Here is a 15175-nt window from a genome sequence, read left to right on the forward strand (position 1 = left end):
AGAATCCCTACATTGCAGGAGACCATTCGGCCCATCGAGTCTGCATTGGCCATAATCCCATCCATCCCTATTCCCGTAACCCTGCTAATCCCATGACACTAGGGTCAATTTTGCATGGACAATCAACCTAACCTGCACATCCTTGAGCTATGGGAGGAAACTAGAGCACCCGGAGGAAAGCCATGCATACACAGGGAGAACATGCAAACTCCACACAGACAATGACCTGAGGCTGGAATTGAACCTGGGTCCCTGGAACTGTGAGCAGCAGTGCTAACCACTGGACTGCTGTGCTGTCATTTTGCAGTAGTCCAGCTGACAATGCCAACACTCTGCTGATGAGAAATCTGAATTACAGTGAAGTTGAGATTTGAACTTCCAAAGCTCCAACTTGAATCAGAAATATTTTGTACAGCAATGGTTTACCTCATGATACATTTTAATTATTTTACAGGGTTACAATGAGCAGGGTACAAACTGGATTACCATCACGTTCAGACTTTCTGCTTCCAGACACTGAATTAGAATTTACATAGCGCAAGTGCCAGAAAGCAACCATCAGCTACCATATTGTTTACAAAAACAAGGCATGGCTTTCCTCCATATGAAGAGACCTACATCATTCCTTTAAAGAAACTGGACCTGGTTATTCCTTAGAGCTTAATATTGACTTTTTTCCCCCCAAAGAGTTCATAACAGCTGCTTTATCTACAGAGAAATTTTAGTGTCTCTCCCCCTCCCCCACAAGCACCAAATGATTATTTTCAACATTTCTTCTAATTTGTTGTTATCCTGCTGGTCAACTAGCCCCAGAAATTTGGGCCTGCCCATTTTAGGCAAATTACATTAGCTGGGGGTGGGAGGAGCTGGGGAGTAACCATTGCCTGGGAACAGAGAGGGGCAAGGCACCTCCAGTATCAGGGCCTTGCATCTTATAGAACATAGAACATAGAACATTACAGCGCAGAACAGGCCCTTCGGCCCACTATGTTGCGCCGACCAGTTTTTTTAAAAAAAACACTGACCCACTAATCTAAACCAATCCCTTTTCGTCCATAAACCTATCCACAGATCTCTTAAACGCCCCCAAACTAGGCGCATTTATTTCCATCAAGGTGGTGTGCAAGTGAAGTGATAAAGGGATGGCCAGAGCCAGGAGGTATTGGTGATGAATCAGAGGACAGGGTGGCGGTGGGGTCATACCAATTCAGGAGGAGAGCTCCAACCTCTGCAGGAGTGAAGGATATAGCTATAGAACTGGTGCATAGTACCCCTTTGAGATTAAGGAATCAATACAGTACAGTATAGGTGTTCAGTCCCTAATCTAGCATCAGCATCAGGAGGGCACCTCACCATGATCTGCTCCATAGAGTTCATGAGGTTGCAGATGACCCTGCATGAGTGGCAGCTCACAGGCATTATGGGCCACATTCTGCTGGAATAAGGTTACATAATTTAAGCAAAGAATACCAGTTGAATACAAATGAAGGTTTTAGTATGAAATGCAATAATTTTACTTCATTAAAATTAAGGAATATGCATGCATGCCACAGTTATGAGGAGCATCATGCAGCCATTTTTAAGACATGTGCTTTTAGTTATCCTGCCATTACTTTTAGAGGATAAAGCATGTTCTGGTGCTCAGATTGCCCAAGGAAGAAAAATAAGAATGGCCAGCTGGTCATGATGCCTTATACTGCTGACACTAGAAATCTGAAATGATAGAAAATGCTGGAAATACTGAGCTGGTCAGGCATAATTTGTGGAGACAGAAACCCACTGGAGGCTGGCGTGAAACTGATTTGCAACCCAATCATAGGAGGTTGATGAAGGCCCAATCACCTAGGCCCAATTTTCTGATGCCAACAGGAAAGCACATTGGTGCAAAACACATCTGGGACAACATGGCTTGTAGATGTCAGGACTCACTTGAACAATGCCTGGGGCTTCCTCCGGAGTTAGGGATGGAGGCTGCCAGCAAACTAGGAGCCCGGAATACCACAGCAGTGGGTGGAAGGGAGAATTCTGTGTCCTGGAGGGGTCCATCTTCCAGCCTCAATGTTCCTGGAGATTCTTCAACAGTAGTTCACTGACATTGGACACCTTTTTAATATGATGCCAGGATAGGACGGTGGGTTACATGCCATCAGGCCTGCCTGCTATTAATGCAGCACGAAACACCCAGTTGCATAATTGATGAGTCCGGGGCAGGCGTTTTGGCATGTTTTCCTGCCGGCATCTGCAGTGGAAAACATTTCACGTTCCTGCCCCTGCCACAGGACTTAGTTCCCAGGTGGGACAAATTCCGCCCAAAGATTCTGGTTGATGGCACTTCATCAGAACTGGGAAAAATTAAAAATGTAACGTTTTGAGGAAGGGGAGGGTGGGAGACAGAACAAAAAGGTGATAAGGTGGAAGATGGGGGGGGATTAAATAACAAAATAATTAGTCACTTAAGGCCAAAGGGAGTAGTGATGGGACACAAAAAGGAACAAATTTGCAACAGATGTACCTGTTACCATCCAAAAGCAAAAAGAAAGAGAAAAGTTAAAACAAAAGTTAAAAGACAAAATGGATGTCAGAGATTTTTATCTGAAATCATTGAACTCATGTCAAGTCCAGAAGGCTACAAAAAATGCTTAATCAAGAGATGAGACGCAGTTCATCGTGTTTCCATGGAGCTTCATTGGAACTCTGCAGGAGTCAAACGATACAGGGGTCAGCAAGGTGTCTCAAAGCTCAGGATCATGTTTGCAGACAGAATGCAAGTGTCCCACAAGGCAGTCATGCATTCTGCATTTGGTCTCCCCAGTGTAGAGCAGACTACTTAAGTGGCAACAAATACAATACAGTAGGTTAAAAATACAAATAATTGTTGTTTAACTTGGGAAGAGTATTGGGCCTTAAACAGTAAGGAGAGAGGAGGTAAAAGGGCAGTTGTGGCATTTTCTGTTCCATCGTGGAAATGGGCTGTGCGAAGTGGAATGGGTGGTAGGGGTTACTGAGGAGTGGAGCAGTGCATGGTAGATGGAACGCTCCCTTTGAAATGCTGTTTGTGTCGGAAGGGTAACAGACAGCAAAAGTGAGGAAGGGAGAAATTGGAGAGAGACCATGCACAGGTATAAGAAGGGTGACATTTGGAAGCAAAATTGATCAAACTTTTTCATTGTGAGCGAGACCAAGAAATGGTACTGATGCAGTCATCAATGTATTGCAAAAAGATAGGATCTGAGCAGAAACACAACAAGGAATGCTCCACATATCCCATAAAAAGACAGACATAACTAGGATCCACGTGAATCCATTTTTTAACTGGAGGAAATGAACAAAGTTAAAAGCGAAGGCGTTCAATGTGAAAATATGTTTAGCTAGAGGGTGTTACTGAATGGAGAGTGGTTGGTACTCCCTTTAAGGAAAAACAAAAGCAGAGAATCCCAAGTCTGTCTTGGTGGGGTTAGAGTTGTAAAGGAATTGGACATCATGGTGAACAGCAGAAAATTGGAAACTATTAAAATGAAGAAGGTTTTGAAACATAAGAGACTGGACTAAGGAAGAAAAATAGAGCTGAGATAGGGAGAAAAACAAAATCAATTAAGCAAGGCAAGAGTAGACTGGGTCCACCAGACAGGTTCAATGTGTGAATCTTGAGAAAGGAGGTTGAAACAAGCTATTCAAGATTGGGGGAACTACAGCTTTGGTGGTTATCAAGAGAAGATCTCCAAAGATGATGGAGTCAGTGAGTTTTGGGAAAAATGGCCAGAATTTCATGGCCCCATTGAGGTGGAACCTGCTGCGGGAGATTCAGTGCCTCAGCCAAAAGTCCATTGACTCTTGGCAGGACCACACATTCATGCTGATTGGGGGCCTGGAAAATCCCATCCAAAGGGATATTTGGCAGTGGTGTTATTGTCCAGAAATAGTGACAGTGTCTGAGAGTTGGCGTTTAGCTCTTCTGGATAGAAGCTAAACATGCGAGACAAGAACAACACCATCACTGTTGGCAGATTTGATGATGAATTTAGTTTTGGACCTGACAGAAAGGATGCTCATAAGTTCAGAGGGAGATGGGTTAAAGTGAGTGAGGATCGCAGAAAAATTGAAATAGCCAATGTCACACCAGCAATTCTTGATGAAAATATCAAGAGGGAATGAGAGCGAAGTCCAAGTGGAGGAAGAACACTGGAGATGGCTTAAAAGACCTAATGTGTGGGGAGAAGACACTTTGCCAAAGAAATGCTTGTGGAGGCAAAGAAAGATGATCTCCGCATCGTATCGAACTTGAAATTCTTGAGGTAGGGCACATGAAGGGATGATATTGAGGCTTTGGTAGGAGAGATAGTTCAGATTAAGGGAAAGTTGGAGGGCATCATAAATACATAGCAAGAAGTAAAATTAGAAAGAGATGGGGTCAGAGGGAAGTGAAAAGGAAGCAAGATCTGCTGCTGTGCTGTTAGGTTATTGATGGCAGCTCTGTGAATGAGAGAACTGGCATTCAGTGCCAGCATCATGTCCTTCTACGTCAAATGTGACTCTTTAGTACATTTCCTGCCACAAAAATTCATCAGTCTGCCTCTTCTGTTTTCTATTTCAGAAGGTTTTACAGGTCAGGCACTTTGAACTGCATAATGTTCCCCATCTCCATATCACATTCTAGTAGATTGTTTGCCTGCCTTCAAAGAGGTTCTTGTGAAGTGGCACAAAAATGGCTCGAGACATCTAGTTTATGCTAGCTGATAGTCAACTCAGAGCCAAATTTTGCTTATTAGTTACCTACTGCTCCCCCAAACCGTTGTTGCAATTTTCAACTACAAGTGTTTTTTTTAAAAAAGCTGTATTCAATTTCCCATACTGTCCAACACATTGACGTATCAAATGGTTTAAAACCAATGGAAATGCAAATCAACTGAAGTATGAAATTCTTGGCTAAATACTGTACTTTCATCAACAGCTGCATTGGAATAAGCTCTGAGTTCTGAGGCTCTAAGCAAGTATCTCTTTGTCCCTTATTGGATCACTCCATTTCTTACCAGCCACTTACTACATAACTGCCATGTATGTAGTAGAAGATCTTTGCATTCCTGTTGATATTGGCTGCTATTCTATTCTTACTTTTAGTCCTACTTTTCCCTTCACTTTCCCACTGAACTTAATTTGACTTGGTTCTTGCTTGAAGAATTCATCTGGCATGCTTCATCTACTTTTGATCCATCATATTCTCCATTTCCCTCATAATCCAAGGAAGCTTGGCTTTGATTCTCCTACCTTTCCATCTTGTGGGAATTCACTTGCCCTGCACCTGACAAATTTCCTTCATTTTTCTGTTAGCCTTTGGCTCTATTTTACCCTTGTTAGATTTGTTCTCATCCCATTGAAGTTAGTTTTCTTCCCATTTAGAAATTTTACTTACATTATCCTTGCTCCTCTCCATTATTAAATTAAACCTTAAGATACAATGATCACTCTGACCCAAGTGTTCTCTCAGACACTTGGGGCGTGATCTTATCAGCTGTTCACATCACGCTCCCACTACAGTGAGGTTGGAGAATTTGGCAATCAGCCAAATCTCCATTCACTGCATTGTGTTTGGGAAAATCCCACCAGTGTGAATGGTGCCAAAATTCCGGTCTTGGTCCGTTAATGTATCTCATTCCCCAGCATCCAGTACCAGCATTGCCTTTTCAGTTAGACCGATTCAGAAATTCTTCCACCGCCTTTCCCTTTAACTACATCCCAATCAACATTTGAATAAAATCCCTAATGTCAACACTCTACATCTTCTGTATATCTTTCTAACTTCCCTGCAGATTTGGTCCTCTCTTGCTCTCACTATTTAAAGGCCTATTGTTGAAGAATACTCCTAATAGTGTAATCGTTTTGTGTTTGCTTCTCAATTTTAACTGAATGGATTCTCTTCTTGCTCGCTCAAGGACAAACTCTTGTTTCCAATCCTGCGATTTTTTTTCCCCACCCCACCTCCTTTATTCCCTTCTCCATCTTTTCTGAACACTTTGTATCCTTAAGTATTAATCTCCCAGGCCTCATCATTTTTAAAATGTGTTGCTACTATTGCGATGACATCATTCTCACAGCTGTTTAGTAATATATTGTAAAAAGAAAACAACAACATGATAGAAAGAGGTATGACAGATACCATAAGCTTGTGAATAGTAGTTTCAATGTCAGATTTGTAGGCTTTTAAAAACAGCAGTACTAAAGACAAATTAATGTTCAACATAAGGTAAATAGAACTAAGAGATTCTTAGGGAATTTACAATTAGAACAATCTCTATGTGCACTGGGGTTACTGAAGATATTCAAGAGCTATCCTTCTGAACAGCAGATGAAAAAACATACCAGTGAAAAGCATTACTGATTTACTTCTAAATAAAAAAGATGAAATAAGTTGAATTGTGCTAAAAGTGGCATTTGAGTTTCAAAAATGTGAGTGTTTTTAGGGTTGAAACCAGGACAGAAGAGATAACAGATATTATTGAGGAAATGTATTTCAAAAGAGCAGACAGTGAAGGGATGGTATTTCAGAGGCAGGTTCTCTCAAGTGCGCATTGAGGACACTACAGGAGAATAAAATCGGTATGGATTTTTTTTAATGCAGATAATGGGGAAAAAGAAAGGATATGTAAAACTGAAACATACAGCAAAAAGGAGAGATTTATGGTAAAACACAGAACTAAGCTCAGGAGCCTTAAGAAACTGATAACAGGCTCAAAGAGGAAACAGATCTATATAGTAATGGAAAATAAAGGACATTAACAAAATGTTCTTGGAACAAGAAAGTGTACAGAGAGCCATTGGCTAGTTCATCACTGATTAAAGGGAACTGGTAACTTGGGATAACGACATAGCTGAATTGTTAAATCATAGCAGATTTGTTGAGGGAGACCGAGGAGATTGCATTTCCACTGCAATCCTTTGTAAATACATTGAAATTGGTCACCATCTCAATTCCAGAAACCGATTTCAGCATCTATAATAATTTGTGCTTTTAGCATTCCAATAGTTTGGAAAACAAACATTATCTTTATTTTAAAGGAAGACGAAAGGCCAATGAAATCACAATCAAGATTGCAAGGAACATCTTTCGGTCTTTAATGTATAGCCGACGTACTGGGCCATCTGGAAGAATTAGTGGCTGAATAGAGAAAATGATCAGTGTGTCATGTCGCATCAATTTACTGGATTTATATTGTTATTGAGATGATGGATATAGGTGAGGCAGTGAAAGTTACCTACATGAATTTCAAGATGGCATTTGCTGCTGTTCCACAGAAAGAACAGATTCACAGTGCAAGCCAGGTTGAATTGGCGCACATTTGGAAAGTGATGCGATTCACAGAAGCATATATGGAAATTCAGTTGTCAGTCTTTGGGGACAATAATGTTTCTAATTTTTTTTATTAATGGCTTGGGGTGTGCAATTTGTATGCATCATTAAATTATATATCATGATAAAGTATGCTTATAAATGTGCAATAATCTGAAGAGATCAGGATAGGCAGATGGAGTATAATGTTAGCAAGTGTGAGGTTATCCACTTTGGCAGAAATAATAGTAGGAGGGATTATTACTTAAAAGGCAAAAAGCTGCAGCATGCATCAGGCAGAGGGACCTGGGGGTCCCTGTGCATGAGTCGCAAAAACCCAGTCTGCAGGTGCAGCAGTTGATCAAGAAGGCGAATGGAATGTTGGCCTTTATAGCGAGGGGGATAGCATATAAAAGTAGGGAGGTCTTGCTGCAACTGTACAGGGTACTGGTGAGGCCACAGCTGGAGTACTGTGTGCAGTTTTGGTCACCGCACTTGAAGGATAGATTGGCCTTGGAGGGAGTGCAGCGGAGATTCACTAGGCTGATACCAGAGATGAGGAGGTTGGACTATGAAGAGAAACTAAATAGACTGGGTCTGTACTCATTGGAGTTTAGAAGGACAAGGGGGGGGATCTTATAGAGACGTATAAGATAATGAAGGGGATGGATAGGGTAGAGGTAGAGAGAGATTCTTCCCGCTTAGAAAGGATAGCAGGACTAAAGGACACAGCCTCAAGATAAGGGGGGCGGTTTAGATCGGAGTTGAGAAGGAACTTCTTCACTCAAAAGGGTGGTGAATCTCTGGGATTCTCTGCCTGTTGAAGTGGTGGAGGCTACCTCGCTAAATATATTTAAGTCACGGGTAGAAAGGTTTCTGATAGACAGGGGAATTAAGGGTTATGGGGAGAAAGCGGGAAAGTGGAACAGACCCACTTCAGATCAGCCATGATCTTATTGAATGGCGGGACAGGCTCGAAGGGCTAGATGGCCTACTCCTGCTCCTAATTCTTATGTTCTTATTAAACCATGTCAATGAACATAGAAATGGAGGGCAACATAAATGAATATAAAACCATAAGATCAGGTAAATTAATTTAGCTTCACTGCAGTCAGGTTTGCTGATTCTATAAAGCTGTGCCCCACCAGAATGATGCCTTAAACCATGTCCCCTGCTTTTGTCTGACAAAGTGTCAAAGTAGTTAGCACTGCTGCCTCACAGCACCAGGGGCCCAGATTCAATTCTGGCCATGGGTGACTGTGTGGAGTTTGTACGTTCTCCCGCTGTCTGCATGGGTTTCCTCTGGGTGCTCCAGTTTCCTCCAGACTTCAAAAATATGCAAGTTAGGTTGATTGGCCATGCTAAATTGTGCCTTAATATGGGGGGGGGGGGGGGGGGGGGGGGGCTGTGGTGGTGGTGGTGGTGGTGCGCTAATGTGTGGGTTACAGGGATAGGGCCTGGGTGGGAGTGTTGTCAGTGCAGGCTAAACAGACCAAATAGCCTCCTTCTGCACTGTAAGGATTCTACAATTCTAAGATCTGGGGGAAAACCTGGCTCTGTTTCTGGGGAGCAACATGATGGTTTTTAGTCAGAACCTGACATATCACGTTGTTTTTTGGGAAAATTTCACTCCAGATCTGTAGTACTGTACTGTATTGAGATTTGGCATTTTCCAAAGGACGTAGTTATTAGATGGTTTTCTCAAATGTGCTATGGAGCCCATTTCTGAATTTATTTGGGCTGAGTTTGAGGAAAGGGTTGTCTATTCTGGGTCTTTTTCTCCAGAAGATTTGTTTGACACAAGCTTATGAATGTAAGAACAAAATCAAGATTTATTGAGTGTGTTGAATTCTTGGTTGATAGGCCAATATTCTTGTCGAAGTTATAGTTCAGGGTATTTTGTAATAAGCAGCCAAAAGATGATAATCCAACAGATCTACCTGGATTACAGAAGCAGAAGTTAAAATAAAGAGGGCATTATTAGTTTTACAGAATGGTGGTGTTCTAGAACGGCTAAAAGAAAATGTTGTAGAGAGAATATGAACTCAAAATTTGGTTGTTAACTCTACATGGCATTAATTTTCAAATTTGTAACTAGGGCTAGTTAAAGGTTGCAACAAATCAGCACGTGCATTGTATTAACTGAGAGCCTTTTAAGATTTGATTTAACTGGAATGAAAGGTTAGGTGGCAAAATGAACAACATGGTTTCTGTAACATTGATCACCTGTTCTCTTTACAGCATAGTGTGTGTAGAAACTGAGCATTATAAATAGCTTGTTAAATAACCACCTTTCACTGCAAATGCTGAAAATTTACTGCCAGCCAGTACATACTATAAGAACTGGCGGTAACTGCAGAAGCTGCTAATATGGTCAGTTAGTCTCTGCCAATTTAGCCCATTAGACACAAAAAACAGAAATTCCACAAAGAAGATTGCATACCATGGGCAATAAATAAATATCAAAGGCAGCACAGAGTGGAATCTCTAATAATTTAGGTAAAGCAGTAAACATCAGCATATTTGTCCATCTTCAAAATACTTGAAGACTTAAGTGTGAAAAAATGTGAAGGGATAATTTTTCTACACGTACAGCTCATATGCAACTGTCAGTAATCAAGTCAAAATCTTACTTCCATTAACTGGGAGGTTAAGTGAGTTAACATGTTGGCCTTCATGTTGGTGATTCCATATAATGATTTTTCAGTCTCCATTGTGCAGTGCTGAACAACTTTATGCAGCATCTATAATGGAATAAAAATGTTTCAAAGTACTTCAGGAGTGTTCCAGGGCATGATTTGACACTGACCCACCTAAAGTAATGCCAGGACAGCTTGGTCAAAGAGAAATTTGAGAAGGAGAGTGAGGTAAAGAGGTTCATGGAGGAAATTTCAGGGCTTAGCGCCTAGGAGACTGAAAGCATGACTGCCCTTGCATGAGTGATGCAAATCAAAGACATACAGGAGATCAAAAAAGGAAGACAATGACAGATCTCGGGGCTGTAGGAGATGACATAGGTAGCGAGGGAGAGACTTTGAACACAAGGATGAGAATCCTAAGCTTGCAATGCTGCAAAATAACACAGTCAATACATCAGCAAGCATATGGGTGATGAATGAGTTGGATTTAGTGTAAGTTAGGAAATGGGCAGAGTTTTGGAAGAACTGAAGTTTACAGAGCACGCAAAATGGGATACCAGCAAGGGGAATATTGAAACGGAATTGAATTGAAAGCACCCCACAACCCTGGTCATTTTCTCTTCCACCTTCTTCCATCTGGAAAAAGATACAAAAGTCTGAAGTCACGTACCAACTGGTTCAAGAACAGCTCCTTCCCTGCTGCTGTCAGACTTTTGAATGGACCTACCTTGCATTAAATTGATTTTTCTCTACAGCCAAGCTATGACTCTAATACTACATTCTGCACTCTGTCATTTCCTTCTCTATGAACTGTATGCTTCATCTGTATAGTACACTAGAAACAATACTTTTCACTGTATGCTAATATGTGACAATAATAATAATAATAATAATAAATCAAATCAAAGTAGTTGAATCTGAAATTAATAAAGACATGGATGAGAGCTTTATTAGCAGATAAGCTGAGGCTGATTGGTGGCACTCAAGGGAAGTCAGTTAGTCTTATTTATCTCTTTGCATTCAGTTACAGAATATTGTTCGAGGATAAAGTACTACTTTCAGAGAAAAAATTATATATGTTGTTTATGGTTCCCACTCTAAAATACTCTTAAAAAAAAAATCATACAATAACCATTCAATATACTCAAAATGCCAAAGCTTCAGTTGCCTGAATTGGGGAAGTATGTGTTACCAAAAGAACAAATCAGTCATAACTACCCAAACAATAGAGAGAAAAAAAAAAATTAATTATGTTCATCAGTGGACTACTTGAGAATTTGAAATAACATATGGCTTATTTGTGCTCAATAGTTTCCTAATAATTAGTTTACCCTTAAATGGTTTTATAGCAAACACAAGGCAGGACATGAATGGCAAGTTCTGAAACTATTGCTTCTACATTCACATTTTGGCACAATTATCATCTTCAATCTTTGAAACTCTTATAAACAGAAACATTTGACTAACATCTATCCTTTCCACTTGAAGATTAAGCATTTCCTGCTGAGATTATCTTGTTGTTATTTATTGCATCATGATGACCATGATAAAAGAAATGTGTGTGTGTGCTATTTATACTAACAAGTCAACCCGAAGCACACACTTCTTTCATTCCATGGTTTACAGCCAGGGTTACATTCAATTTTAATACATGGTCTCAATGAAGAATACATCATTCGCATCAAGGCTGAAAATACAAACCTGCTCTAGCAATTACTGACTGACCTACCCTTTCCCTGTCACAAACCATCCCCTATACACTAGGCATCAGTAACACTAGACATCAGAAAACAAAGGTCATATGTTAGATACACTTGTGATGTCTTTTGTTTTAAATATTTAGAAACCCAGGTAAAGTACCAGGTGCAACATATCACGAAAGTACTGAACAGTAAAAATATTGAGACAAGCCAAATTGTAATGGATAGGTGATCTTAAACGTGATCATCAAACTATAAAAGCAAGGAAGATTAGGCAGTAAGAAATGCAATGATTCCATAAATTATATCCTTAAACATCTTTACCTAACTCTCCTTAAAATCTCGCTCTTTGACCAAAATATTAATTATCTATTCTAATATTTCTTTAGGTGGCTTGGTGTCATGGAATAAAGTGAGTAACATTATAAAATAGAATGATGTCCCAAAATTGAAAAACAAATTTCGAACCTACCACCCTCTGAAACCAGCATAAAATGCATCCATCAGGTAGTGGGAAACAGAACAACTTCCTTCACTAATGGGAGGAAGAAGCGATAAATGCAGGTGGAAAACCATTCATTGCCATTGACAAGGCTATTCACAGATCAAGACAAATGAACAGACAGCAAAACATGTAGAAACTCACCCAAAAAAGGCTTATATACCATGTGCAAACAGAATAAACAACACAAAGAACAAAAGTTCAAACATCTGAAAATTTTAACGAGCGTTAGTAAGGAAACAAAACCTAAATATTTATTTGTTGAGACCATTCGTGAAGCTACACAGTCAAATTTAAAAATGAACATTTATTCCAGGTCAGGCCTCTCATGAAATGAAAACAGAAAACATTAGTGATACTTAAACAGGTCAGGCAACATCAGTGGAGAGAGGAACTCAATTAGCAACACTGGATTTGGTGATGGTAATGCCATAAAATATCAAAGCGAAATTGTTAGGCTCGCTCTTGAAGGTAATCATTGCTCATGTGGCACATATGTTACTTGCTTTTTGTCAGACTAAGCCTAGAAATTGTGCAGATCATGCTTTGTGGAGTAACAGGTAGTGTTACTTTGAGGAATTGTGAAAGGACTTAACCTATGTGCACAGTCCTACTTCTAATCTTATGATGAATGATGATGATGATAGGCAAAGATATTGGACCTGAGGACCATTTCCTGAGGAACCCTTGTGTTGAGGTCAAGATAATTGGTCTCCAACAAACACAATAATCTTCCTTTGTGCCAGATATGACTGCAACTACTGAACAGTTACTCCCCTCTCTACCATGATCTCCACTGACTTCAGTTTTACTAGTGCTCTTTGGTGCAGTAGTCAGTCAAATACTACCATGATGCCAACAGCAGCCACTCTTACCTGATCCCTGGAATTGAGTTATTTTGTCCACATTTGCACCAGGACCATAGAATGATATGGAACCAAATGGTACTTGTGGAATCCAAATTGAAGAGGTGAGCATATTACTGGTAATTAAATGCCACCTGTTAAGATTATTGATAATTCCTTCCATCACTTTGTTGATAATTGGGAGGAAGAGGTGGTGTTTGACCTGGTTGGATTGGTCCTGTCTTTTTATGGACAGGCATATTTGGACAATTTTCCACACTGTCAGGTAACACCACTGTTGCAGCTATACTGAAACAATTTGGTTAGATGCACGACTAGTTCTAGAAATCAGTCTTCAATGGTACAGCTGAAATGTTGAGGGATCCTGTAGTCTTTGCTATGCCCAGTGCACTCAGTCTTTTCTTGAAATCACAAATAGGCTGAATACTGTCATTTATGTTGGCGGAAGTCTCAAAATGAGGCAGTGAAGGATCATTCACTCTGCAGTTTTAGCTGAAAACGGTAACAAACGTTTTGACTTTTTTTTCCAAACTCATGCTGGCTACCATAGCACTGACTGAAATGGGTAGTTTTATCTGTTACAAACTTGGATCACTGGCATGGAATCTTAATATGAATTATTTCAGACGGTGAATGTAAGGCAATAGAATCATCCATCTGTATTTGAAAATCAATGCTCGAGGTGGCTCATGCTCACATGGGAGATTGTGACTCAGTTGTGCAATCTAGCCACAAGGCCAACTTGTCCTCTTCTTTAATATTAGAAGACCCTCCCAGGCACCCACCCTGCACAGGTTAGATTTGGACTTTTTTTTGTTAACTGATGCTTTTCCTTTTCCACAATGAAAGAACTATCGACTGCAAGATATATTAAAAGCTAATTAAGCTCATTAAGTCTTCCGATGCTCTGAGGAGTTATGGTTAATTGAGAAGCAACAGAGAGAGAGACTGCTCTACTGTCTGTTCTGGTAAGATCTGGGTTAATTGAGAATGTTATTCTTAGTTGATGGAATTTTCTCATTCTTTTCTGTATTAAAGTAAGTGAGGAGCTGTCTTTTCTATGGGCTGCATTCCAGGCATATGTATACAATAGCCACATGAAGCTACTTAACTGTCTCTTACGCTCCTGCTATGTTTAACTAAATTAAAGGGCTGGTGCAGGCATTCTTAATATTTAAGTACAAGCTGTGTAGTTCACGTAGACATTAGTGCTCAAATTACCTGGAGTTGCATTGAACCATTAGATACATTTTCAATTTATATTGCTCATAAAATTGCAGGCACAAAGAACCAATAGCTTACCATGCATCTGTTATGAAGGGTTGCCAGCAATTTTATGCCATTCATCACTCTCTAAGAGACAGTTAAAAAGAAAAACGAGGAATGTATCAAAAGGTCAATCTGTATTGTTTCCTCACAGAAAACTAAATTTCTATTTGCAATATGTTATACATTCTATTTTATTGCCATTTCACTGGAATCTTACTTCCTAGAGTATACCAATAAAGAATAATAGTACAATGAATTCTGGAGGTTACATCTTAGTGTATTGTATACCAGAGCAAATTTGGATAACAACAGTTCTCAGGTCATAGAGCTGTTGTATTTTAATTGGCTGCAGGTACATGCACAATAATTCGTTTCTAGTTTCTTTCTCCAGGATGATTAAAGTATGAATGTTTCTGTCCAAAGAGGTTTCTTGCAAGATACAAATCAGAACAATTAAAAGATTTTTGAAAAGCTTTACAGAACAGAAAAATATTACACGTGTTATAAATTTGAAAATTAAGAAAGTGTACAGGCATCTCAATAGCACCCCTACTATTAAAGATAGTAGGGCTGGATTTGCATATTTACATATAGCCCAATCAACCCATTGTGTAAATTTTGATCTTAGTCATTTGTTGACAATATGGAAAAAGATATAGAAGGCACTGCTACCGGAGACAACCTGGTAAAGATATGAAATTTTAAAGAAAGGAAGGATATTAAAACAAAAGTCACACATTTGAAAACATGCAGAATATACTTCACATACATAAACGTATCATAACTGAAGAACTAGGAGCAGGAATATGCAATTCAGTTTCTTGAGCCTGCTCCACCATTCAACATTATTGCTGATCTCACCTCCACTTTCCTGCCCA

At 39.8% G+C, this 15175-nt stretch overlaps 1 protein-coding gene across 4 annotated transcripts in view; it reads right to left on the reverse strand.

The window, feature by feature from the left end:
* Window positions 1-15175, reverse strand: part of klhl29 (kelch like family member 29) — a 409579-nt gene that overhangs the window by 275697 nt on the left and 118707 nt on the right. Inside the window, exon 2 of one of the 4 annotated variants that reach the window (XM_080192215.1) lies at window positions 14331-14381. The exons of the other annotated variants lie outside the window; for them this stretch is intronic. The gene's annotated coding sequence lies outside the window, so the exon portion shown is untranslated. The remainder of the gene's footprint in view (window positions 1-14330; window positions 14382-15175) is intronic. 4 annotated transcript variants of the gene reach the window in all.

The sequence above is a fragment of the Carcharhinus amblyrhynchos genome, chromosome 7 (assembly GCF_965287045.1).
Source record: "Carcharhinus amblyrhynchos chromosome 7, sCarAmb.v2.hapA, whole genome shotgun sequence".
Taxonomy (NCBI): Eukaryota; Metazoa; Chordata; class Chondrichthyes; order Carcharhiniformes; family Carcharhinidae; genus Carcharhinus; species Carcharhinus amblyrhynchos.